Raw genomic sequence first — 6,917 nt, 5'->3', positions numbered from 1 at the left:
TTTAAAGAGAAGAGGGGGAAAGAATGGAACACAATACCTCCCTCTCCAGAATTTAAGCCCTCAAACTGACAAAAATAAAAACAAACAAACAAAAAAGAGTCTCATGGTCTTTCCTATCCAGGCTGGCTTTGAACCATGATCCTCAGATCTCAGCCTCTTGAGTAGCTAGGATTACAGCCGTGAGCAACTGGCGCCCCGCTACAATACCTTTTAAGTGCTAAAAGAGCTCTCACTACACTTCTCTACCTTGTAAAAATATTCTGCTGAAAAGTGGTAAAAGAGAAAAATCTGAGATAAAGAGAAACTTAAGGAATATATAGTACATATACATATCCTTAAAGATTTCCAACAGAGATCCAAGCACTGGTGGCTCACATCTGTAATCCTAGCTACTCAGGAGGCTGTGATCTGAGGATTGAGGTTCAATGCCAGCCCGGGAAGGAAAGTCCATGAGAATATTATTTCAAATTAACCATCTAAAAAGCCCAAACCCAGAAGTAGATATGTTGCTCAAGTAGAGCACCAGCCTGCAATGAAAAAGCCAAGAGGTCCTGAGTCCAATACCCAGTACTTGAAGGAAGGATAAAAGGAAAGAAGAAAGGGAAGGAAAGAAAAGGAGGAAGGGAAGGAAGGAAAAGGAGGAAGGGAAGGAAGGAAGGAAGGAAGGAGGGAGGGAGGGAGGAAGGCAGAGAGGAAGCAAGGAAGTGAGAAAGAAAACAATATTGATTTCATCATACTGTTGGCCTCTGTTGAGGGGTTGTTTGTCTTCCTGGTTCTTGTGGGAAGAGTCATTTTCTAGTGGACTTTTTTTATCTATATTGTCACTAGGCTCCAGGTTCTATGCAACACTTTTATTTAGCAGACAATAATATCCTTTACATTTGGCACATAAAATTTGATCTATATTGTGAATTGTGGTTCTGATGGCAATGTAGTCTGCAGAGTCTCTCCTGTTTGGTTTTAGTGACATAGGGCTCCCATTCATCCAGTCAGTATTATTTGAAGGGGCACAAAGAGTTTCCCCAGGTGGAATTCCAAGTATCTTTCAGGGAGTAGTGCTGTGGTGCTGACAGCAATGTGCCTTTGGAAGGGATAAAAAATCCCAGATCATTGGAACAAAACTCACGCAGCCTGGGTTCTTTATGGTGACTGTGGTCCTTTTGTTAAATGTACTGGCTCTGTTCTGATCAAAGCAGAGAACTGTCAGGATGATGAGGGGCAAAGAGACTTCCTAGACTGCATGCTTGCTATGGGTTGGTCTCACTTGCCACCTGCACATATAAACCCTAGTGTCTTTTACCACTAACCCCAAATCTTAGCACCTCCATTGACAACATATTTCTAGAGAAGTTTTCATCCTCTGTCTGTGGCACCCGTCTGGCTAATATGAGAAGCATGGACACAATCCATAAGGAAAATTAGCCCACTGGACTAACTTGTGTTGATATATTGGGTATGGTGACGTAAGACCATCTATCTGTATTCTTCCAGTTCTACACTCTCAAGCTTGCCTCCTTACCACCTATTGAACTTGGCCTTTGGTTGTCTTTTGAGCCATTTCTAGGGCATGTAATAATACATAGCATGAAGATACAGAAAAATCTGAATCCGCACCACATTGTCTCTATTGGACATTCACATAAAAAATTTGTATGTGCTTTATACTCATTTGTATTTGGTCCTGTGTCTATTTCAGTTCTGTTGAGACTTTCTTTTTGACCCGTAAGCTACATAGAAATGGATAATTTAATTCCTGAGGTTTGAATACTTCATTATTGCCTGGGAATTTTATTCCATTTTGGGCAGAGACCCTACCCTACCTGGTTTCAATTCTTTAAAATTCATTGTCGTTGACCTCAATGGCCAAATATAACCTACAAGGGCAGATGTGTTGTTGTAAGTCTTTCTATACAAATTGTGGAATTTAAAAATACTTTAAAAATAGATTGGTATAGACACAGCACAGCAGAGAGAGAAAGAGGCAGAGGAATAAAAATTTATAAATATACATGCAAACACATACAGAGTCATAGGCATAGATTCACAAATACATTAATTAAAGTATGGTCTATGCAAGAGAGGATTTTAATGGTGCAGCTGCTTTGAGCAACTAACCTATCATCTAATAAAAGGATTATCAGGAAGCTGGAACTGGAGGTGTTGGAGAGTGAGCAAAGAAAGAAAGAGTGGGAGAAAATAAAGTCATCATGTTCAATGGAACTAGGAAACCTGAGGGGACCGATGAAGTTGAGACAGATAGGAGAGACCGGTAAGAGGGGCAACATTGATTAAGATGTAGTTTACTCACGAACTGACATACTGGGTTGAAAGCCTTTGTATAACTGCTTAAAGATAAATAAACTAGTGCTTGTTTAACAATGGGGACATTAGAAATGTAGACTATTACAAAATGTTCCTACCATTGCTAAATGACTAAATTTATAATCAAAATTTAATTAGAAATCATTTAATAATAAAAATATTTTTAAAGAAAACACAGAGGCATATAGTTGCATGTTTTAAGCCAGAAAAGATCTGCCCTAAAATTGCCACAAACATCATAATAAAATAATGTAAGAAATGGTCTAAAACTCTAAAAGAGTTCTTTTTTTTTAAATAAGTTTTTTGTTGTGAAAATACTATTCAGAGGGGTTACAGTTACATGAACAAGGTAATGAGTGCATTTCTTATCCAGCATTGTTGCCTCCTCCATTGTTTTTCCCCTACCATCCCTTTCCTCCCACCTCCTCAGCTACACTCCCCACCTCCCCCTCACCCCCCGCCTAAATTTTAAAGTTTGTTTTTCGACATAGTGTTTTGTACATCTCATTGTTGCAACGGGTCAACCTGTATCCCTATTTAAACAATTTGTTTTTTCCCTTCACCTTCCCAAATTATACCAACATCAAATACAGTGAAAACAGGGGTTATACCGTGGGGGAGGGACATACAAAGCAACAAAAAATTCACATGGTACTTTATAAATACGTTAGAAACAATAGCAAGGAAGAAAAAACCACTTGTATCCCTATTTTGGGGTTCATTTTGCTTAACATCATCTTATCTGACCTTTTCTGCTTGTCCCAGACATAAACTGGAGAACTTTTCCAAACTTATAATCAAAAATGTTCTCCAATGCATTGTACTTAAAAATTGATTTGTTGAGTGGCAACCCCTTTGTACAACTACTTGAAAATAAGACAAATACAATTAAAAATTTAAAAATAGAGTATATAGAATTAAGTTTATAATTGGCACATCTAATTACCACATAAGCCATAAGCTTTACCTCTAAATAAATATACAAATGAGATAAAACTATTATCACTATAAAAAGCATTCTCTGAATCCTGGAATAATACAATACTCAATGTACTTATGTGAAAATGGAGGTAGGAAACTTGAGGATATGGGGGGGGGATTAGGACAGATGGTGAGAATGATGGAAGAGGGGACATAGATCAGGATGCATTGTATTCATAAACTGACATGTTGAATTAAAACCCTTCTCTAAAACTACTTAAAGATAATTAAAACATAAATTATATACATAAAATAAGATGAACATCAAATGCATACAAAGATGTATTGTACACATACATTGGCATGCTACGTTGAAACCCTTTTGTACAACTATTGGAAGATAATTTTTTAAATTGATTTAAAATGTCTTCCAAAAGAACCTGAGCAATAAATCATGTACAGAAAAAAAATGATCAATAGGGTGAAATCAACTCCCCAGTCATTACAAAAACAAAAATTTCAGCAAATTAATGGGGCATTTGATATCTTAATTGGTAATGTATGTGTGTGTGTACACATTTCTGCATGCATATGTGTATATGTGTCTAGTATTCTCAATATTCAATATTTCCATGGGGGCAAGAATGGATAATTGGCCATCCTGCTGATAAGAATAAAATGATTGCAATTTTCTTTTTTTTCTTTCTTTCTGGCCAGTCCTGGGATTGACCTCCGGGCCTGGGCACTGTCCCTGAGCTTCTTTTGCTCAAGGCTAGCACTCTACCACTTGAGCCATAGTGCCACTTTTGGCTTTTTCTGTTTATATGGTACTGAGGAATCAAATCCAGGGCTTCATGCATGCTAGGCAAGCACTCTACCACTAAGCCACATTCCCAGTCCTGATTGCCATTTTTCTAGGGAACAGTTTAACCACATTTGTAGCATACATTCATTTTGAGTCCCTCAATTTCTGTAAGTGGGGAAACAAACCCAGGGTTTGCAGGGCATCGTGACTAGGCAGACTTACATTGGAAACAGAAAGTCTTAGTGCCTGCCTTGACTCTCCCTCGTGGGACCAGTGAGAACTAGGTCCCTCAATTTCCTCTAAGACATGAGGATGGTCTTTATCGTACCATCACTGGGTTAGAGAGCAAGCAAATTGGCTTATGGGAAGCAAAGTCAACTGAACATGTCTAGCCATCATCCTGAGGATTGTAACTCTCTTGACAAGGGTAAGTGGTGGCAAATGTCACAAGCATCCAGCCATGGGAAGTGGAACTGGGGGCAGAATCCAATTCAGAAGGTCTAGCAATTTGTTGCTGATTTTAGTTCATTTCACTTAATGGTGTTGTGCTGTAGTTTTGAATAAAAACTACTTTTGCAAAAGCAAGCAAGCAGAATATATGGTATTTAGGCTACTTCCAAATGATGGTAATGAAGGCATTTTGGTTTCATTTGCTCCTCCACATTCTGTGTATTTTCCCCAATAAATATACTTCACTTCTCTAAGTAAGAAATCACATCCTGGACTCCAATGTGTGGGGAACAGGGGTCTGGAGCAGACCAGGCTATGCTGAGAAAACAGAGAATAGTAAAATGTTAAGGGAACTCTCAGAAGGGGCAAAAGCTAAGCCTCATCTCTAGTTCCCAGAAAACTGTGGCTTGGGTAAGCCCAACAATTTAATTTCCAGTTCTTTAAGTGTGGAGCCTAGAATGACAAAGAAAACTCAGAATCATTTTTATGCATGCGAACAAAGCCCAAACCCGCCCGTCATTCTCCTTTACCACTCCAACACAGTCCCTTCATCTCCTGGGTATCCAGTTTCCCAGATCAAATAGAGATACAGTCAACAAAAGTCTGTGTGTCCCTTGTCCATATCAGGATGTGGGCCAGACATTGAGCCAGAAGTAAATAGTGCTTCATTTTCTAGTCCCAAGGAGCCTGCTGTTTGGTGAAGACCCTCAGCACATGGTGAGCTTAAATAATTGTAGGATGGAGGAACACATGGCAGTAATTTGGGTACCAAATTCAGTGATGCAGAGAAGGCATGGGAATCATGGGAAGCATATGGAGAGACACTTGGATCAGAGCACATGCGCTCTGCCTCATTGGTGCACGAGGATTGGTATTTTTAGTGTTTTTACGTGTGCACACAGAAGCACCCAGATTCATACACTCAGATGTAAGTGGGGGAACCTTCTCACCCTACACCTCCACACTTCATCAGCAGTCCTTCTGGTTCTGATCCCCTTTCTTCCTGGTCCAGCTGTCCTAATAACCCTGATGTGTCATTTAGGCTTTAGTCTTCCCTCTGCCCACCAGCCAGAGCAGGTCTCATCAGAGTCTTATCCTGAAATACTGTCAGATTGTCCTATTGTCTCATGTCCTCTGCCTCCCAGAGCCCTAGCAATTAGGAACTGTTGTTTTTAACTCATGGACACAGGTGTACCCAGCCAGGCTCAAAGATAGCAACTTTCCCACAAAACTCCTGAACTTCTGTGATGCTATATCCTGTTCTCCCTGGATCTAGTCAGTTGAATGCATGTGGGTGGATACAGCGCTCCTGGGTGAAAGATTCCAGCTATCTTTTACCAGAATTCAAATTATTCTCTAAAAAGACACCAAGAGGGCCAGGAGCTGGTGGCTCACACCTAAAATCCTAGCTAGTCAGGAGGCTGAGATCTGAGGATCACGGTTCAAAGCCAGCCCAGGCAGAAAAATCCATGAGACTCTTATTTCCAGTTAATCCAGAAAACTGGAAGTGGCGCTGTGGCTTAAGTGGTAGAGTGCTTGCCTTGAACTGATGAGCTCAGAGACAGCGCCCAGGCCCAGAGTTCAAGCTCCACAACTGACAGCAAAAAAAAAAAAAAAGACACCAAGAGGTTGTGTTGTGATGCCAAATCATATAAAGCAGCGATATTGCTCTGTATTCCGATTAAAAAGCAGCATCCATCCTTGGGTAGTATGATCCTGTGCATTCAGAAAAGATGAAACAATTGTTTATTAGCTGAGAATTTTAAGTATTCTCCAAGACTGAAGAAAAGCATTAGTCACTAATTGGTCTTGGGAGAAACTGGTTTCCATCTGAAGTTTAAAAAAAAAAAAGATATCAACAGCTAATGTAAAATTACTATCAGATGGGTTAAAGACACAGATGTTTTTCAGTATAAGAACAAGAAGATAGGTGCCTGAGAGTTTAAAAAAAACCAGAATGCGGACTTGCTTAAATGTGAAACAAATGAAGTTTATAGAGATTGGTATCTTTGAATGTAATTTGAGTCAAATGACCAATTTAAAATTCAATTTTTGATTAAAATGACTGAAAGAATTATTGTGTTATATTTCATTAAGTAGAAGACAAGCAATTAAAAGATTTTTTGGATTTGGTTTTGTATGTGTGTGGGGGGGGGGGGGGGAGATGGTTGTGGGGCTTGAACTCAGAACTTGGGCACTTCGGCTCAAGGCTTGTGCTCTACCACTTTGAGCCACAGCTCCACTTCTAGTTTTCTGATGGTTAATTGGATGGAGATAAGAATCTCATGGACTTTCCTGCCTGGGCTGGCTTTGAACCGTTATCCACAGATCTTGGTCTTCTGAGTAGCTAGTACAGACCTGAGCCACCAGTGCCCAGCTAAAACTATTTTTAAATGGCCATTTAGGAAGACAACTGGGA

The sequence above is a fragment of the Dipodomys spectabilis genome, unplaced genomic scaffold, assembly GCF_019054845.1.
Source record: "Dipodomys spectabilis isolate Male_0828 unplaced genomic scaffold, ASM1905484v1 ptg000178l, whole genome shotgun sequence".
Classification (NCBI taxonomy): domain Eukaryota; kingdom Metazoa; phylum Chordata; class Mammalia; order Rodentia; family Heteromyidae; genus Dipodomys; species Dipodomys spectabilis.
This window is presented reverse-complemented; position numbering follows the sequence as displayed.